The 20,071-nt window shown below is 41.9% G+C and overlaps 1 protein-coding gene across 3 annotated transcripts in view; it reads left to right on the top strand.

Moving 5' to 3' along the window:
- The window catches only part of TENM1 (teneurin transmembrane protein 1), an 876,412-nt gene that overhangs the window by 188,199 nt on the left and 668,142 nt on the right, over positions 1-20,071 (top strand). The gene's annotated exons all lie outside the window — the stretch shown is intronic.

Below are 20,071 nucleotides of genomic sequence, written 5' to 3'. Positions count from 1 at the left end.
TTGGTGCAGTGGTTCCAATTAGTGTTTACACCTGTGCACTTCCCTATATCACCTCACTTCCCCTTCACTCCCTCGCCGGATCTTGTTGCCCTAGTGCCAGTGAAAGCGTTCCTTGTGTGTTCCTTGCCTGTGATTCCAGACCTTCTGCCGTTGCCCCTGACTACGATCCTTGCTGCCTGCCCCGACCTTCTGCTACGTCCGACCTTGCTTCTGTCTACTCCCTTGTACCGCGCCTATCTTCAGCCGCCAGAGAGGTTGAGCCGTTGCTAGGGGATACGACCTGGTCACTACCGCCGCAGCAAGACCATCCCGCTTTGCGGCGGGCTCTGGTGAAAACCAGTAGTGACTTAGAACCGATCCTCTAGCACGGTCCACGCCAATCCCTCTCTGGCACAGAGGATCCACTACCTGCCAGCCGGCATCGTGACATGTGCCCTGCTATCTGGAGGTCAGAGAGCAGCAAGCGTAATATGGAACATTTGCATGCTCTTTGTGATACAGAAAACATTAAAAGGAAAAAAAGTGAACATTTCTACAAAGTTTCCCTTACTGAACTGTAACTTGTAATGCTGTTTATTTCAGTAGGGTGCAGATAAGGGGCCAAAATCTCCTTCTCGTAGCTGATAATGCAGCCGTAATTGTACAGTGAAAATGAAGGTCCTTATATGGGCAAACACTGGCATATTCCTTCTAATAACCATGCAAATCACAAGCTTTTCTGCAATCTACAGTTAAGTAAAGGTTGTTCTGATGATGACAGACAGGCCGTCTGTATATTGCATATGCACAATGCATTGTATTCCAATTACTGAGTCTCCTGGGTTCACTGGCTGAGAGGTGCATGCTTTTTAAATGGGTACTTTTTTTATTATTAATAACTGGTGCCAGAAAGTTAAGCAAATTTTTAAATTACTTCTATTTAAAAATGTTAATCCTTACAGTACTTATCATCTGCTGTATGGTTCAGAGGAAGTTCTTTTCTTTTTGAATTCCCTTTCTGTCCTAAAATGGATAGAGGTGTCAGCAGAGAGCACTGTGGTCAGAAAGAAAATAAATTCAAAAAGAAAATAACTTCCTGGGGAGCATACAGCAGTACTGGAAGGATTAAGATTTTTTAATAGAAGTAATTTACAAATCTCTTTAACTCTCTGGCACCAGTTGATTAGAATTTTTTTTTCCTGGGGCGTACCTCTTTAATGCTATTGCACCATTGCATTACTTAATGTATGCTCTTTGCTAAAGATTTGTTTAACTCCTTAACGACCAAGGACGTAAATGTATGTCCTGATGCGGCGGTACTTCGCGGCTATCTACGTCCTGTGCAAGACCGCGAGCATTGGAGTGATGCTCGGGTCATATGCTGCAGGTTTCGGCTGCTGATAGCAGCCAGGGACCCGCCGGTAATGACCAATATCCGCGATCACACGGATGTCTTCCATTTACCCTTCAGATACCGTGATCAATACAGATCACGGCATCTGCAGCAGCACGGCTACATTTTATGCTGATCTGATCGCTCATGGCACGGCCGCAGGGTTTAGATCAGCTAACATAGCAGACAGAGGTCCCCTCACCTGCCTCAGCCGCCTTCCGGGCATCTTCAGCACTGATATACCTTCCAACAGACCAGAGCAGAAGATTGCCGATAGTAATGATCAGTGCTATGCCCTATGCATAGCACTGAACAGTATTAGCAATCAACTGATTGCTATAAATAGTCCCCTATGGGGACATAAAAAGTGTTAAAAAAAAGAATTAAAAAAAGTTTTTAAAAAATGTGAAAAAATCCCCTCCCCCAATAAAAATGTAAAATATCCCTTTTTCCCATTTTACCCCCAAAATTACTAAACATATTTGCTATTGCCGCGTACGTATATGTCCGAACTATTAAAATATAATGTTAATGATCCCATACAGTGAACGGCATGAACGTAAAAAAAAAAAGTACAATATTGCTGCTTTTTTTTTGTCACATTTTATTTAAAAAATGTATAAAATAATGTATAAAAGTTTTATATACACAAATGTGGTATCAATAAAAAGTACAGATCACGTCGCAAAAAATGAACCCTCATACTGCCGCTTATACGGAAAAAGGAAAAAGTTATAGGTCGTCAAAATAGAGGGATTTTAAACGGACTAATTTGGTTAAAAAGTTAGCGATTTTTTTTAAGCACAACAGTAATAGAAAAGTAGGTAATCATAGGTATCATTTTAATCGTATTGATCCACAGAATAAAGAACAAATGTCATTTTTACCATCAATTGTATGGCGGGAAATCGAAACCTTCCAAAATTGCGGTTTTCTTTTTAATTTCCCTACACAAATATTTTTTTTGGGTTGCACCATAAAGTTTATGGTAAACTGAATGATGTCATCACAAAGGATAACTGGTCGCACAGAATACAAGCCCTCATACTAGTCTGTGGATGAAAATATAAAAGAGATATGATTTTTATAAGGCGAGGAGGAAAAAACTAAAATGCAAATATAAAATTGGCGCTAAAACATCTTATCCCCTATCCAAAGGATAGAGGATAAGATGCCTGATCGTGGGGGTTCCGCCACTGGGGACCCCCGTGATCTTGCACGCAGCACCCCGTTAGAATCAGTCCCCTGAGCGTGTCTGATTACTGGCGATCACGGGGACAGGGCGTTGTGACATCACGGCTCTGCCCCCGTGTGATTTCGTAATGCTCCATCCCCATGATCGCCAGTAATCAGACCCGGAGTGAACACATTCCCGGGACTGATTCTAACTATTGTCCATGTATGTACTAATACATTCCATTGTTATTTTAATTACCTGGTCTGCAGTCCTATTTTCACAGCAGTATAGCACCGACAAATTACCCTTTTTCATGGTGTCCTTTATGGCCCATATTCTCTATGACACACGATCATTTCTATCAGCTACTAGGGACTTAGACATATTTATGTCACTACACAGTTGTAGGTGTTGAACTCTGTGTTCAACATCACCAGGTGAGCAGTCTTTCCACTGTCCCTACCTACATGTTTCTTTGTTTGAACCTTCTACACTAGGGAGCACCCCTTATTTGTCTTTTTTCTTCTTTTTGGTTTTCTAGCTTGTGTATTTGGCTCACAAATCCCTCTGTTCTGCTTACTCATTCTGACATCCACTGCTCAGTACGGGTGTGACTGAGGCATGCGTTGAGCCAGCCCTCACTCACCATGCATTCACACCCACTGCAGGCTGAAATATATTAGAAAGGTTTTTTTTTTTTTTTGCTAAGCTAAATAACATATAAAAAGTTTTTCAATCTGAAAAATATCTTGCAACTTCAGAAAAATCCTGGAGCTTTCCCTGTGGAAATAATATTTGACAATGTGGTGTGAACGTAAAGGGGTTATCCAGAAATAGAAAAATTGAAAAACAGAGCTACTTTTTTTTTAAATCAACTGGTGCCAGAAAGTTAAACATATTTGTAAATTACTTCTATTTAAAAATCTTAAACCTTCCAGTACTTATCAGCTGCTGTATATTCCACAGAAAGTTACAGTACTCTCTGTTGACACCTCTGTCCATGTCAGGGGCTGTCCAGAGCAGGAGAAAATCCCTATGGCAAACCTCTCCTGCTCTGGACAGTTCCTAACATGGACAGAGGTGTCAGCAGAGAGTACTGTGGTCAGACTGAAAAGAAATTCAAACAGAAAATAACTTCCTCTGTCAGTCGAAAAAAAGTACCCCTTTAGCAACTGAACAGCAGTGAGCACACCATTGACATATTGGTCACTGAAACTCATAAATGCTGGCGAACTGGGGGAGTTTGGGGCTACAAGAAAAAAAAATAAACTTCAGTGTAGTTATGTCTATGTGTGGATTTAAACAACTGCAGGCGTTAGTTTTTTTTTTTTTTTTTTCTTTTTTTTCTTGTGCTGTGTGCTCATTTGAATATGCACAATAAATATTTCCATTTTTAAGATATGAAATACAGTTTTGGTTATTTTTTGAAGTTCTAAGCTGTAAAACCTTCCAGTCTAAAGCATAGATTCCTGTATTCTATAGTTAAAGTCAATTCACAATATATTATTAGTTATACAATGGCAAAATTCCTACGGACAAATAATCTAATTTCAGCCATCTGTTTGGCGCTAAGCACCAAAGGGCCTAATTAATTTGTGCTTTTCATATGTAAGCTGCTCTTTTCCTAAGAGGCAGATGCGTCATGCTATGTATTCTGCACATGAAAATTGAAGAATGCATTAAACTTACAAACAAAGTTTAATAGGAAAAAAAGCAGATGCTATAGCTGTGTTACTTCTCACTAGTGGGTTCAGCCTCAATTTAAAATATTACCATACGTAGTAATTAAAAATTCTTCGCACTTCTACCAATTATCATACGCTGTTAGAAGTATAATAGATCCTACTATGCCCAGCATTCACCAAAGCAATACCTGCAGATAGAAGGTATTGTAGATAATAGCTTTCGATAAGTGAAATATATGCAGGTGTACAAAAATTCTTGTAATGATCTTACAACTATTAAGGCTACATTCACATGGCCGTATAGTTCTGTCCTGCTTTTCTCCCGTCACTGCCTCCTAAACGGACTATACTACTAACGTATGCAAACTGATGCAAACGGATGACATTCTGTGGCATCCTTTTGCATCAGTTTTTCCTCTGTTAGTATGAAAAGTCAGCCACCTACAAACTCCCACAGCCAGGACTACTACTACTCCCATCGTGGAACAGACTTGTTTCCATTATGGGAGTAGTAGTTCCTGGCTGCAGGAGTCTGCAGGCGACTGGGGAGGCTAAATGAGTGTTTGAACTACTACCCCCATCATAGAGTCTGTTCCATGATGGGGGTTGTAGTACAGGGATTGATCGCATTGGGTCTCACTTCTGAGCCCCAATGCGATCAGAAGTTATAAAACAGGGAAGCGGGCGGCATGATCCACAACCCTGCGATGTACCATGTGTTTTTACTTTCATTTTTAAATCCCCCGCCTGGAGCCGCGAATGGCCGGTACCGAGGAGCCATTCAGGGCTCCAAGCAAGGTTTGGCTGCAGGGGGCCATATATATATTAAAAGAGCTGTGGGGGGCAAGATATATAGTGCTGCGGGGGGGGGGGGGGGGCAGACATATAGCCTAAATATCTAGCCGCCAGCATATTTCTAATATGCCCCCTGCAGCGCATTTGTCATAATATGCCACCGCAGTGCTATATGTGAAAATTATATCTAGCAGCAGGGCATCGGCCAGCAGCCGGCAGGCCTGATGATGCTGATACAATACTTTTCATACAAAGCACTGCAATGGCAGCAACTGCCCCCATAGTGCTTCTATATACATATGCCTCCGCAGCGCTATGTATGAAAAGGATTGTATCAGCATCATCGGACTGGCCGGCTGCTGGCCCAATGCGCTGCTGCTAGATATACTTTTCACATATAGCGCTGCGGAGGCATATTATGACAAATGCACTGCGGGGTATATATATTTATAAATGCGCCGGTGGGGGTCATATGTTTATTAATGTGCTGTGGAGGGCATATTATAAATGCGCTGGGGGGCTAGATATATAGGCTATATGTCTGCCCCCCCTGCAGCACTATATATCTTGCCCCCCCACAGAGATTTTAATATAGATATGGCCCCCCGCTGCCACTCCCAATGTTTAATTAAAAAAAAAAACACTGAGAGCCCTGAATGGCTCCTCAGTACCGGCCAATCAGGGCTCCAGGCACGGGAATTTTGAAAATGAAAGTAAAAACACACGATACATCGCAGGGTTGCAGATCATGCCGCCTGCTCCTCTGCTTTATAAAACTTTTGATTGCATCGGATCTCAGAAGTGAGACCCGGTGCAATCAATCCCTCAGCCCCTGTACTACAACTCCCATCATGGAACAGACTGTTCCATGATGGGGGTAGTAGTACAAACACTAATATAGACTCCTGCAGCTGGGGGAACTACTACTCCCATAATAGAAACAAGTCTGTTCCATGATGGGAGTAGTAGTAGTCCCACAACACTGCAGGAGTCTGCTGATTTCACCTCTTCTGAGCATGCTCAGAAGTAATAACGGATAGTATAAACCAGAGGCAAATGGGTGACATTACAGTCTCATCCTTTTGCCATAGACTTCAATGTTAAATTAAAAAGTCCCGTTTTTCACCCGTTATTGTTGACGGCCAAAAAAATTCTGCATTCAACGTCTTTTGCCCGTCAAAAATAATGGATTAAAAATGAAACGGGTGCAAACGGGTATAAAGGACTGTAACATATCTTTTAAAAGATCTTTCTAAAACACAAATAAACTAGTATGCTCATTCTTGCCAAGGATATTAAAGATGATTATAAACCATAATAATGCTGCTAAAAATATCAGGCAAATTATATATACCAAGTGTCTCGGAGTGCAACCATTTAGAACCATAGAGGCACCTCACAGGCACATTCAATGATCACCAATGGACAATTTACTTCCCAACACGTTTCTGTCACCAGTGATTGCGACATTTTCAGGGGAATAAATCAGTAATGGTATATATAGAAATAGTGAAATATACAAGGGCTAGGTAGAACAGTTCTTATTGGTGCAAAATCATAACACAAGTTAAAATGCTCAAATGCTAGCTACAGCAAGATTATACTATTGCATTAAGTTACAGCCGGGGTGAGTGCTCAGAATGCTTATCCAGTGTAGAGTTCCTAGGAAACATGAACCCTGGTACTGTAACAGTTCGTAGATTCTAAATCAAAGTTACCAGCTGCGCGCACTGCTGCAGTGGCATATAGGGTCGGCTCACATGCCTGACCAGCGTGCTGAAATTATTGATAGCCTATTCTCAGGATAAGTCATCAATTTTTTTTGCCAGAAGCTGTGCGCCAGTTATTGTATAATGGTTGCACCAGATTATGGCAGGTCAGCTTGCAATTACTTAAATAGGAGCCGAGCTACAGTAACCTAGAACCACTACCCAATGAACAGTGCACAGCTTATGGCTCAGTTAACTGTGTAGTCAGGGCCGGTTTTAGAATTGTGGCCCTAGGCAAAATTAAAAGTGGGGCCCCAAAAACCACACAAGTCAGTCACATTTAGTTAATTCAGGGTGTAGCATGCCAAGAGTGTTGCAAGTTTATTAACCTCTTAAGGGTGCAGGGCATTTCTGTATGCCCTGCTCCCACTTCCCTGCTATGACGCTGCCAGAAACCATGTCCAATGCCGTACATCACCGATTGCGGTTATGCCCTGCACTAACCCCTTAGATGTGGCGATCAAAGTTGATTGCCGTTTCTAATGTGAAACTAAAACTGTTCCCGGCAGCTCAGTGCGGACCGCCGCAGTGAAATTGGCTGGATCAGCAGAGTGCTGATAACACTGATCTATGCTATGGCACAGCATTGAACACTGTTTGCATGTATGCAATCAGAAGTTTGCATGTAATAGTTCACTATGGGGACTATAAAACGGTGTAAAAAAAAAAGTAAATAAATGTGATTTAACCCCTTCCCTAATAAAAGTTTGAATCACCCCCCTTTCCCCATGAAAAAAAATAAGGCATGTAAACCAAAATAAACATAAACTATGTGGTATTGCCACGTGTGTAAATGTCCAAACTATAAAAATATTATGTTATGTAAACCGTGTATATGGCGTATACACAAAAAAAATTCCATAGTCCAAAATTATGTATTTTTGGTCATTTTGTATACCCTTAAAAAAAAAAAATTATAAAAAGCAATCAAAAAGTCCCATCAAAACAAAAATGGTACCAATAAAAACTACAGACCATGGCACAAAAACTTAGCCCTCATACATCCCCATATACTGAAAAATAAAAAAGTTATAGAGGTCAGAAAATGCCAATTTTAAACATATTAATTTTGGTGCATGTAATTGTATTTTTTAAAATATTATAATAAAATAAAACCTACATAAATTGGGTACCCTTGTAACCATATGACCTACAGAATAAATATATGTCACTTTTTCTGAAAAGTGCACTGTGTAGCAACAGAAGCCACTAAAAACTACTAAATGGTGTTTTTTTATTTTTTTACCACAAATAATTTATTTTTGGTTTTGTCATAGATTTTGTGGTGAAATTACTGATGTCATTACAAAGTAAAATTGGTAGCGCATAAAAAAAGCCCTCGTATGGGTCTGTAGGTGGAAAACTGAAAGCATTATGGTTTTTAGAGGGTGAGGAGGAAAAAACAAAAGTGCAAAACAGAAAAACGCTGAGTCCTGAAAGGGTTAAAAGATCAGGAGCACAAGCCGCAAAGCGAATGTCCCTGTAGACACACAATATTTGCTAGACACACACAATACCGCTATATTGTTCCTAAATAAAAACCATGATACATAGACCATTATTCTCACATACAGTAACATATAGTGGTAGATACCAGCAATACGCTGGCACCCTGCAGGCATGCACTGGAGGGAAACTGATGCTTGAACTGTTGTCCTATGGATTAAACCTGATTTTACCTGCATCGAGATGGATCCGATCTCCTTCATTTTCCTGCTATTGGCTGGTGCCGTCCAGCACCTGGATCCGCGCTCTACTGTCCGGGGCGGGTGAGCTGGCTTTCACATTGTTTGCCTTCCTGATGCTTGAACTGGTCCCGTTCATTTGAAAGGGACAGTTTACAATCATTCAGCGTCTTAATATTGACGCCGGATGGTTGGACACAACCGGAAAGAAGTTTGGATTACACCCCCCGAAATACACTACTGTGCGTATATATCATAGGAAAGATAAAAATATATACATATATATATATATATATATATATATATATATATATATATATATATTTCCCAACCAGAGTGTAACCAGCTGTTGCAAAACTACAAATCTCAGCATGTTGGGATTTGCAGTATTCCAACAGCTTGAGGCACCCTGGTTGCAAAACATTGATATATATACACACACTTGCATGAATCAGTGTTTCCCAATCAGGATGCCCCAGCCATTGCAAAACTACAAATCCCAGCATGCCCAAACAGCCTATACAGCTGAAGGCACCCTGGTTGGGAAACACTGATAATGATAAATATATATATTTAGCTGAGTACCCAGTGTTTCCCGTTTTTTCCTTCCTAATCCTTGTTGGGGAGGAAAACCAACAGAGGAGGGAGCTTTTGACTTCTGATCCATTACTCATATATTGTTGTCATATCCCAACCCCATATCCCGCCCTCATGTCTCAACCTCATATCCCATCCTCATATCTCAACCTCTTATCCCAACCTTCTATCCCGACCTCATATCCCATCCTCATATCTCAACCTCATAACCTGTCCTCATATCCTGTCCTCCTATCCCAACCTCCTATCCCGACCTCCTATCTCGACCTCATATCCCATCCTCATATCCCATCCTCATATCCCATCCTCATATCCCGTCCTCATATCCCGACCTCATATCCCGTCCTCATATCCCCTCCTCATATCCCGTCCTCATAGCATGACCCCATATCTGATCTCATATTCCGTCCTCATATCTGAACCTCATATACCGTCCTCATATCCTGTTCTCATATCCTGTCCTGATATCCCGTCCTCATATCCAGTCCTTATATCCCGTCCTCCTATCTTGACCTCATATCCCATCCTCATATCCCGTCCTCATATTGCGTCTTCATATCTCGACCTCATATCTCATCCTCATATGCTGCCTCATATCCTTATGTCCCATCCTCATATCCTGTCCTCAGGTGGGACTGATTTGTGACTTTGTGGGACTGGGCGTGATTTGCAAGCCAGACCAATGCACAAAAAGGGTAGAAAATAAAAGGGGTGGGGCTTACACAGTGGGTGTGTATTTGTGAGTTGGAGTGTGGCTTGCAAGCCAGACTGACACATTCACCAGGGGATGCAGGGCAGAGCTTGTGGAGTAAGGTAATGGAAGTCCCATATACTTGCATGGGTCTTGAAACAAAAATCCTGTCCTCATATCCCGTCCTCATATCCTGACCTCCTATCACGACCTCATATCTTGACCTCATATCCCGTACTTATATCCCATCCTCATAGCCCGACCCCATATCCCGTCCCCATATCTTGACCTCATATCCCGTCCTTATATGCCGTCCTCCTATGCCATCCTCCTATGCCGTCCTCCTATCCCGTCCTTCTATCCCGTCCTTATATCCCATCCTCATATCCTGTCCTCATATCCTGTCCTCAGGTGGGATTGATTTGTGATGAAGATATTGTAAGCTGAAAATTGAAGGGGACGTGATTTTGAGGGATTGGGCGTGATTTGCAAGCCAGACAGATGCACGAAAAGGGGTGAGAATAAAAGGGGTGGGGTTTAAACAGTGGGCGTGTATTTGTGAGATGGGGTGTGGCGTGCAAGCCAGACTGACACATTCACCAGGAGATACAGAGCGGAGCTTGTGGAGTAAGGTAGTGGAAGTCCCATATACTTGCATGGGGCTTGAAACAAAAATACATCTTTTATATAAAGGTATAGGTAAGAGTTAATTTAACTATCATATATTTTTATTTGACATATAAGTAATATATGTACCAGGTATTATTGAAATATCTCCAGTCATATGGAAGTTATGTGGGAACATACATTTCCCATAGATTTGCATATGGGGGCAGTTAAGGATTAAATTAACCATCCTATGTTTTAAGTGGACATATAAATAACATGTGACCAAGTATTATCGCAATATCTCCAGCCGTTTGGAAGTTATGCAGTAACATATATTTCCCATAGACTTGTATGGGACTTTAAACAAAAAGCCTGGCCCTGGCAAATGGGGGTGAGTAAGGGTTAAATTATCTATCCTATATTTGTTGTTGACATATAAGTATCATGTGTACTAAGTTACATGTTAATATCTTTAGCCGTTTGAAAGTAATGCTGGAACATACACACACACATTGAACATACATATATATATATATATATATATATATATATATATATATATATATATATAAAATGTTAGTGCCATGAGATTTTGCCACCGCTGCGATATTTGCAGCACTAGGGTTGGGCCTTAGGTAGTGTATGAAAGAAAGTAGTACCCACTCACCGCTAGGCTTCAGTTGTTAGTCCGTGGAGTCCGGGAACATGGGTGAAGTCGGCGTCTTTTAGGAGCACTCGGAGGCTACACTGGTAGTTTCGCAGTATTAACCCACTTCATCTGGCCTCTGATGTAGCCTCCGAGCGCTCCTAGAAGACGCCGACTTCACCCATGTTCCCGGACTCCACGGACTAACGACCGAAGCCTAGCGGTGAGTGCGTACTACTTTCTTTCATTCACTATTTATGATACTGCAACTTTCTTAATATGCACCCCGCAGGTGGTCGCCTTATCAGGACACCCAAACCGCCATATGTGGAGGTATAGCCGACCTGCATATCCTAGCTCCAGTAGAAGCGTTATATTGCATCAACCCCATGAGTGCCCCCATTCGTTATTCTGCTAATTGGGCCTTAGGTAGGCCTAGGGACAGATAGTGACAGATGCACCACTGTATATCACATATATATGAAAGAAAACGATACATATACACATACATACATACATACAACACATACATACTCAATCGCACATATATCATACATGTGTAAATCCATACCTGCATTACACACACATACAGCACACTATGCACAAATACATGTAACAGATGAACTGTTTACATCACACATGTACATCTACACATTACATCTACTTACTTTTATTGAAGGCTGGTTGGGTGCATTAAATACTTCAGGAGCTTCTAGATATTCATGCCTCCTGGAGCCAGCAGACTATCTTACATATCGTCGGCTGACAGGCAGGTAAACTGTGCGACAGCAGCAGGAGGAGGAGACGGGGAAAAGAGGGGGGTTAAAGGAGCCTCTCACTGCCAGCACTATGTAAATAAACTCTGCAGCAAGGCTCAATCCTGAATGCTGCTGGCTGCAAGGCTACACTGCCTCCCCCAGCTACAAACACTAGCAGCCGCTGGGGCCCCTCTGGAGGACAGGGGCCCTCGGTAATTGCCCATTTTGTCATGCTCTAACGCTGGCCCTGTGTGTAGTGCAGGGTGCTGTGTCCCTCCCAACCAGTGGATTTTTGTCAGCTTACTTGATGGCCTATTCTACCCTTGTGCTTGTGCTGTGCTTCTGTAGTCTAAGTGCAAAGTATATCTGCAGCTCACGACAAAAACCAGGTGGAAGGAGATATCAAGCCTGACTGTACGGTGTCAATACGCAGTAATGTAAAAATGTAATCACAGATATTAATAATAGTCTGAATAATTACCTGACTGATGGCTGCTGAGACATTACATCATGTAACAATGAGAAGAAACAAACAGGGAGGCGCCGGAGGGTACTGAAATGGTAACTTTGGGGGGTAAGGTAGGCAAATATCAAACTTTTTGGTTCATTTTATTACCAAACCAGTCCTCTATCTACATGTAATATTTAATATTTTTTCTAAGTGGAAGTGATACTTATAAAAAAAAAATATATATATATATATATATATATATATTTATATATATATATATATATATATATATATATATATATATATATATATATATATATATATATATATATATATATAAAGGAAGGTTTGGCACTCAATTCTGTGTTTTGGACCCGTCTTTAAAAAGACTAATACAAATACTGGCTGGAATATTGTTTGTAAACCCAGCCTAACTCCTGTCACTACATAAGCTGTAGAGATTCTCATTCTGTCTTTTATTTTAGTTTTTTTGTTTATGAACGGATCAAATCTGAATCCACTGTGAACAAAATGTACATTGTCGACATTGTCGCTGTTGTTCATTGTTATCCATATTGATACTATTTTACACTGTAGAGAAGTCAGTGTTATGGCAGATAAAAAGGCACAGATGATTGGGAAAATAACACAATAGCAAACTCTAAAGGAAGCAAAGGTGCCATAAAAGTTTTACATATACAACCTAACATGTAAACTAAGGAACATTTGTTAAAGTTTTGATTATGTTGGATAATAATAATGCTCAAAGTACACAATGATTGTAAGGCACCGACTGGAGACATGTAAAACCACAAGCATTCCCTTATGACTGCATTCTGGGAACTATTACTACGCCTGCAACATCTGTCAATCCATGTGTTCTCCTCTTAGATAGTATGCCTTAGAGATGGCATGATTATTTTAAAACAATTTTAGTGTCTCATTTTCCCATACACCTGCCTGTATATAAATACCTTTAGGCATCACTGGCTGGAGCAGAAGATTTCTATTTGCCAGTTCTGGCATCCAGAAGAGGAGTTTACATTGAGAATAATCAGACAAAATATGTTTAGTCTAGCGACAGATTGTGGTCCACCTGTGAGACAATATCAGACGGAAAAATCGAACTACAGATGCCTTGGCAAGAGTTATTTAAAATTGGTGTCCTTCATCAATTACACTACAAATCACTTCCAAAGGAGCTTCAACTAAGGATCTGCATAATTACATCAAAGCATTATTTTAGTTTTGCTTTTATAATAAATTAGCTAAGATTTTTAATATTCTGTTTTCATTTTGTGATTATGGACTTTTGAGTCCAGAATTTTGATGTTATTTATTATTTTCCTTATGTTGTCCGCAACGTAACAAATTGTGCAAAAGTGAAAGGGTCTAAAAACTTTACAACTGCAATGTATACAATTATAGACTGAAAGGGATAATCCTGTTTTGTTTTTTTTTAGAAAATATTCTCTATTTACAGGATAAGGGAATAAGTGTCTCATTGCAGGTGGTCTGACTCCAGTGGTCAACTCCGTCTCTCCCTGCGAATGGAGCGGTGGGTCTCACACGCTCCATGCTCTGTCTACGGGAGCACAAGAGATACACAAGCTTTGTACTTATATAGGATATCTTCTGCACTCCTATAGACACTGCATAGTGTGCATCCTGACCCGCTCATGCAGGGGAGAGCCACAGCCCCATTCTAATGATTGCAGGGGATGCCAGTGGTCAGACCCCCTTCCCCCCTAATCAGACACTTGTCCCCAATCCTGCAGATAGGGGATAAATTTTAAAGTACTGTAGTACCCCCTTTGACCTCACAAATCTGAAGATATTTGAAGACAGAAATCTCATAAAGGTATTTTTTTGGTCTCTCCTGTCTTTTAGTACTCCTCTGTGCTCTCTCCTGTCTGATAGGACTCCTCTGTGCTCTCTCTTGTCTGATAGTACTCCTCTGTGCTCTCTTGTCTGATAGTACTCATCTGTGGTCTCTTCTGTCTGATAGTACTCCTCTGTGCTCTCCTGTCTGATAGTACTCATCTGTGCTCTCTCCTGTCTTATACTACTCCTCTGTGCTCTCTCCTGTCTGATAGTACTCCTCTGTGCTCTCTCCTGTCTTATAGTACGCCTCTGTGCTCTCTCCTGTCTTATAGTACTCCTCTGTGCTCTCTCCTATCTGATAGTACTCCTCTGTGCTCTCTCCTGCCTGATAATTCTCCTCTGGGATCTCTCCTGTCTGATAGTACCCGTCTGTGCTCTCTCCTCTCTAATAGGACTCCTCTGTGCTCTCTCCTATCTGATAGTAATCCTCTGTGCTCTCTCCTGTCTGATGGCACTCCTCTGTGATCCCTCATGTCTTATAGTACTTCTCTGTACTCTCTCCTGTCTGATATTACTCCTCTGTGGTCTCTCCTGTCTGATAGGACTCTTTTGTGCTCTCTCCTGTCTGATAGGACTCCTCTGTGCTCTCTCCTGTCTGATAGGACTCCTCTGGGCTCTCTCCTGTCTGATAGGACGCCTCTGTGCTCTCTCCTGTCTTATAGTACATCTGGGCTTTCTCCTGTCTGATAGTACTCCTCTGTGCTCTCTCCTGTCTGATAGTACTCCTATGTGCTCTCTCCTGTCTGATAGCTCCCCTCTTGGCTCTCTCCTGTCTGATAATACTCCTCTGTACTCTCTCCTGTCTGATAATACTCCTCTGTACTCTCTCCTGTCTGATAGTACTCATCTGTGCTCTTTCCTGTCTGATAGTACTCCTCTGTGCTCTCTCCTGTCTGATAGCACTCCTCTGTGATCCCTCCTGTCTGATAGGACTCCTCTGGGGGTCTCTCCTGTCTGATAGTACTCCTCTGTGCTCTCTCCTGTCTGATAGTACTTCTCTGTACTCTCTCCTGTCTGATAATACTCCTCTGTACTCTCTCCTGTCTGATAGTACTCCTCTGTGCTCTAACCTGTCTGATAGTACTCATCTGTGCTATCTCTCCTGTCTGATAGAACTCCTCTGTGCTCTCCCCTGTCTGATAGCACTCCTCTGTGCTCTCTCCTGTTTGATAGTATTCCTCTGTGCTCTCTCCTGTCTGATAGCACTCCTCTGTGCTTTCTCCTGTCTGATAGTACTTCTCTGTACTCTCTCCTGTCTGATAATACTCCTCTCTACTCTCTCCTGTCTGACAGTACTCCTCTGTGTTCTCTCCTGTCTGATAGGACTCCTCTGTGCTCTCTCCTGTCTGATAGTACACCTCTGTGTTCTCTCCTGTCTGATAGGAATCATCTGTGCTCTCTCATGTCTGATAATACTCCTCTGGGCTCTAGTATTCCTCTGTACTCTCTCCTGTCTGATAGCACTCCTCTGTGCTTTCTCCTGTCTGATACTACTTCTCTGTACTCTCTCCTGTCTGATAATACTCCTCTCTACTCTCTCCTGTCTGACAGTACTCCTCTGTGTTCTCTCCTGTCTGATATGACTCCTCTGTGCTCTCTCCTGTCTGATAGTACACCTTTGTGTTCTCTCCTGTCTGATAGGAATCATCTGTGCTCTCTCATGTCTGATAATACTCCTCTGGGCCCTCTCCTGTCTGATAGTATTCCTCTGTACTCTCTCCTGTCTGATAATACTCATCTGTACTCTCTCCTGTCTGATAGTGCTCCTCTGTGCTCTCTCCTGTCTGATAGGACTCCTCTGTGCTCTCTCCTGTCTGATAGTACTCCTCTGTGCTCTCTCCTGTCTGATAGTACACCTCTGTCTTCTCTCCTTTCTGATAGGACTCCTCTGTGCTCTCTCCTGTCTGATAGTACTCCTCTGTGCTCTCTCATGTCTGATAGTACTCCTCTGGGCTTTCTCCTGTCTGATAGTGCTCATCTGTACTCTCTCCTGTCTGATAATACTCATCTGTACTCTCTCTTCTGTCTGATAGTACTCCTCTGTGCTCTCTCTTGTCTGATAGGACTCCTCTGTACTCTCTCTTGTCTGATAGAACTCCTCTGTACTTTCTCTTGTCTGATAACATTCCTCTGTGCTCTCTCCTGTCTGATAGTACTCCTCTGTGCTCCTTCCTGTCTGATAGTACTCCTCTGTGCTCTTTCCTGTCTGATAGTACTCCTCTGTGCTCTGTCCTGTCTGATAGCACTCCTCTGTGATCCCTCCTGTCTGATAGGACTCCTCTGGTGGTCTCTCCTGTCTGATAGTACTCCTCTGTGCTCTCTCCTGTCTGATAGTACTTCTCTGTACTCTCTCCTGTCTGATAATACTCCTCTGTACTCTCTCCTGTCTGATAGTGCTCCTCTGTGCTCTCACCTGTCTGATAGTACTCCTCTGTGCTCTCTCTCCTGTCTGATAGTACTCCTCTGTGCTCTCCCCTGTCTGATAGCACTCCTCTGTGCTTTCTCCTGTCTGATAGTATTCCTCTGTGCTCTCTCCGGTCTGATAGCACTCCTCTGTGCTTTCTCCTGTCTGATAGTACTTCTCTGTACTCTCTCCTGTCTGATAATACTCCTCTCTACTCTCTCCTGTCTGACAGTACTCCTCTGTGTTCTCTCCTGTCTGATAGGACTCCTCTGTGCTCTCTCCTGTCTGATAGTACACCCCTGTGTTCTCTCCTGTCTGATAGAAATCATCTGTGCTCTCTCATGTCTGATAATACTCCTCTGGGCTCTCTCCTGTCTGATAGTATTCCTCTGTACTCTCTCCTGTCTGATAGCACTCCTCTGTGCTTTCTCCTGTCTGATACTACTTCTCTGTACTCTCTCCTGTCTGATAATACTCCTCTCTACTCTCTCCTGTCTGACAGTACTCCTCTGTGTTCTCTCCTGTCTGATAGGACTCCTCTGTGCTCTCTCCTGTCTGATAGTACACCTCTGTGTTCTCTCCTGTCTGATAGGAATCATCTGTGCTCTCTCATGTCTGATAATACTCCTCTGGGCCCTCTCCTGTCTGATAGTATTCCTCTGTACTCTCTCCTGTCTGATAATACTCATCTGTACTCTCTCCTGTCTGATAGTGCTCCTCTGTGCTCTCTCCTGTCTGATAGGACTCCTCTGTGCTCTCTCCTGTCTGATAGTACTCCTCTGTGCTCTCTCCTGTCTGATAGTACACCTCTGTGTTCTCTCCTTTCTGATAGGACTCCTCTGTGCTCTCTCCTGTCTGATAGTACTCCTCTGTGCTCTCTCATGTCTGATAGTACTCCTCTGGGCTTTCTCCTGTCTGATAGTGCTCATCTGTACTCTCTCCTGTCTGATAATACTCATCTGTACTCTCTTTTCTCTCTGATAGTACTCCTCTGTGCTCTCTCTTGTCTGATAGGACTCCTCTGTACTCTCTCTTGTCTGATAATATTCCTCTGTGCTCTCTCCTGTCTGATAGTACTCCTCTGTGCTCCCTCCTGTCTTATAGTACTCCTCTGTGCTCTCTCCTGTCTGATAGTACTCCTCTGTACTCTCTCTTGTCTGATAGGACTCCTCTGGGGGTCTCTCCTGTCTGATAGTACTTCTCTGTGCTCCCTCCTGTCTTATAGTACTCCTCTTTGTTCTCTCCTGTCCTATCAGACAGCACAGAGAAGTGCTAGCCCACCATAACTTACTGGATTTTGCCCATGCCTGTGCTTCAGCTTGGACAAAGCCATGAATTGGTAAGCCATGAGTTTTACAAAAAAGGAAATAAACGTTTCTTATCAAGTAGATAAGAAAGTTTAATGTTTTGCCAAGATGTACGACATTTGAAAAGTTTTTGAAACTGACAGTGCTCATGTAATAACTGCATTTTAAGAGTTTTTTTTGTATCATATTATGTCCTTGGGTGGCCTGATTTCAACTATGTTTTAACTTTCTTGCATTTACCTCCTGTTTCTTTTTTGCAAATAGGGTGTTAAAGGGGTATTGAGGTCCTAGACATCCTATCTCCTAAGATGTCTGATTGTGGAGGGTCCGACTGCTGGTAGACGACCCCTCCCCCCCCCCCCCCCCCAGCTCGATCTCCTACCCGGGAAGGGGGCGTATGTGAAGGGGGCATGATATATGGAGGGTGCTCACCAGGGAGGGGGGGTTTCCAGTGACCGGACCCCCATAATGAGACACTTATCCCCTATTCCGGTAGGGGATAAGATGTCTGGGAAAGAAGTACCCCTTTAATGCTAGGAATAGGGGAGTAAATGTAATGCTGATGGATGTGAAACATATTTAAGCGGTGTGATTAGGATGCTCCTAACCCACATCCCTTTAGCCCTTTTTAAAGCATTTTTTTAAAGCTAATTTTAATAAAATTAATAATAATACTTTTACATTGTGTGCCAAGTATAGAGGCAATGTTTTTTTTTCTTTTACCACTCTAATCTTTTTGTCCATGATCAGCTTAGAAGTGTAATACAAAAGAATGTCTCATATTTCTTTTTCTTCCAGAAGCCTAGTTATTCTGTGACCTTTATATTCCAAGACACTATTTCAGCCACCCTTCTGTGCTGATAAAAAGTTGATCAAAAAGCCCTTTCATCCATTACATATATTTTTTTTATTTTTTTTTATTTTTTGGTTAATGTGCACAGTTGCCAGGAAAAAATCTGCAAAACTATGTTGTTTCATACAGTTGCTTAGTACAAATGAGAAAGCTTTGCTTGACAGTAAACTGATAGAAAGGTCAGAAGAAGAGGCATCTCTAGTGGAATAAAAACATTAAGTCAGTCGAACAAAGGTCACTTAGCTCTACTTGTATGAGCCTTTATCATCTATCTGACAAGGCCAACTAGATATTGATCATGTGAAGCGCCTTGGCAATCACAAGTGGAGCTTGAGCAAAGTAAGAGGGGGAAAAAGTGTTGCCAGACTTCTAAGAATTACACTGTGCTTCTTTAATGTGATGTGAATTCTGCTAGGTCTGTGCTTTCTTATAATCTGGCCCATTATCCTTATGTCATATGCAGTTTATTTTCAGTCGGTATGATGGATACAGCAGTGGAGCTTTATAGGCATCCTGGTCTTGGGCTTTAAAGCTACCAGGCTTTCTATATTGAAATATGTTTACGAGAAAAAGCCACGATGCTGTCGATTAGAGGGATTTGACACAAAGAACTATACATCTAAAAACATCATATACAGTAGTAAACCATTCTTTGCAGGACACATTTTAATACTAGTTAAATTCTTTGTGTTTTATAAGCTTATATTTTATGTAATTTTTTTTAAAATCTTTATTTAAATAAAAGTAATTTAAAAAGCATACAAAACTGTGACTCAAGGGGGGACACTAATTTTCATATATTAATTTTGTATTTGCTGGATTTACTATAAACGCCTGATAGATGGGGTTGTTGTATTGGCTTCAGTAGGGAGGTAGCTGTGCCTTCTCAATAGGCATACGAAAACTTCTAATAATTTGCAATCAAATTTAAATTCTACCTTAGTAGCAATAGGTGCTGTGTCCAACAAGTGACATGTGATGGATTTTTCCTATTGTTTAGTGTTAAACAATTTTACTATTGTACTAGTGGTAGTTGTTGTATCTAGTGGACAGCAGGCAGTGGCGGACTGTTGGTAGTTGTAGTAGCCAGTAGAAATCAGGCAATGGTGGATGAGACAAAGTAGTTACCAGCTGACAACAGGAATTGGTGCACTAGTGGTGCACTTCTAGCCAGACCTTATAATGCTGTTGCATGTGCTTACATAGATTTGTAATTCCTAAACTCGGACCCTGACTATGCCTTACTCTGTTTTATCAGATACAGTTCAGCCTACTGCTTTGCTCAACTTGTGAGGTATTGCAATGAGATAGCTTTTATGGGCTCATTCTGCAGTGAGACTGCTAGGATTTGTAGTACACCAACTGGACACAGTAATGCAGGTGACAGG

This window comes from Hyla sarda, chromosome 9, assembly GCF_029499605.1.
Source record: "Hyla sarda isolate aHylSar1 chromosome 9, aHylSar1.hap1, whole genome shotgun sequence".
Classification (NCBI taxonomy): Eukaryota; Metazoa; Chordata; class Amphibia; order Anura; family Hylidae; genus Hyla; species Hyla sarda.
The sequence above is the reverse complement of the archived record's forward strand: the minus strand, read 5'-3'. Positions and strand labels throughout refer to the sequence as shown.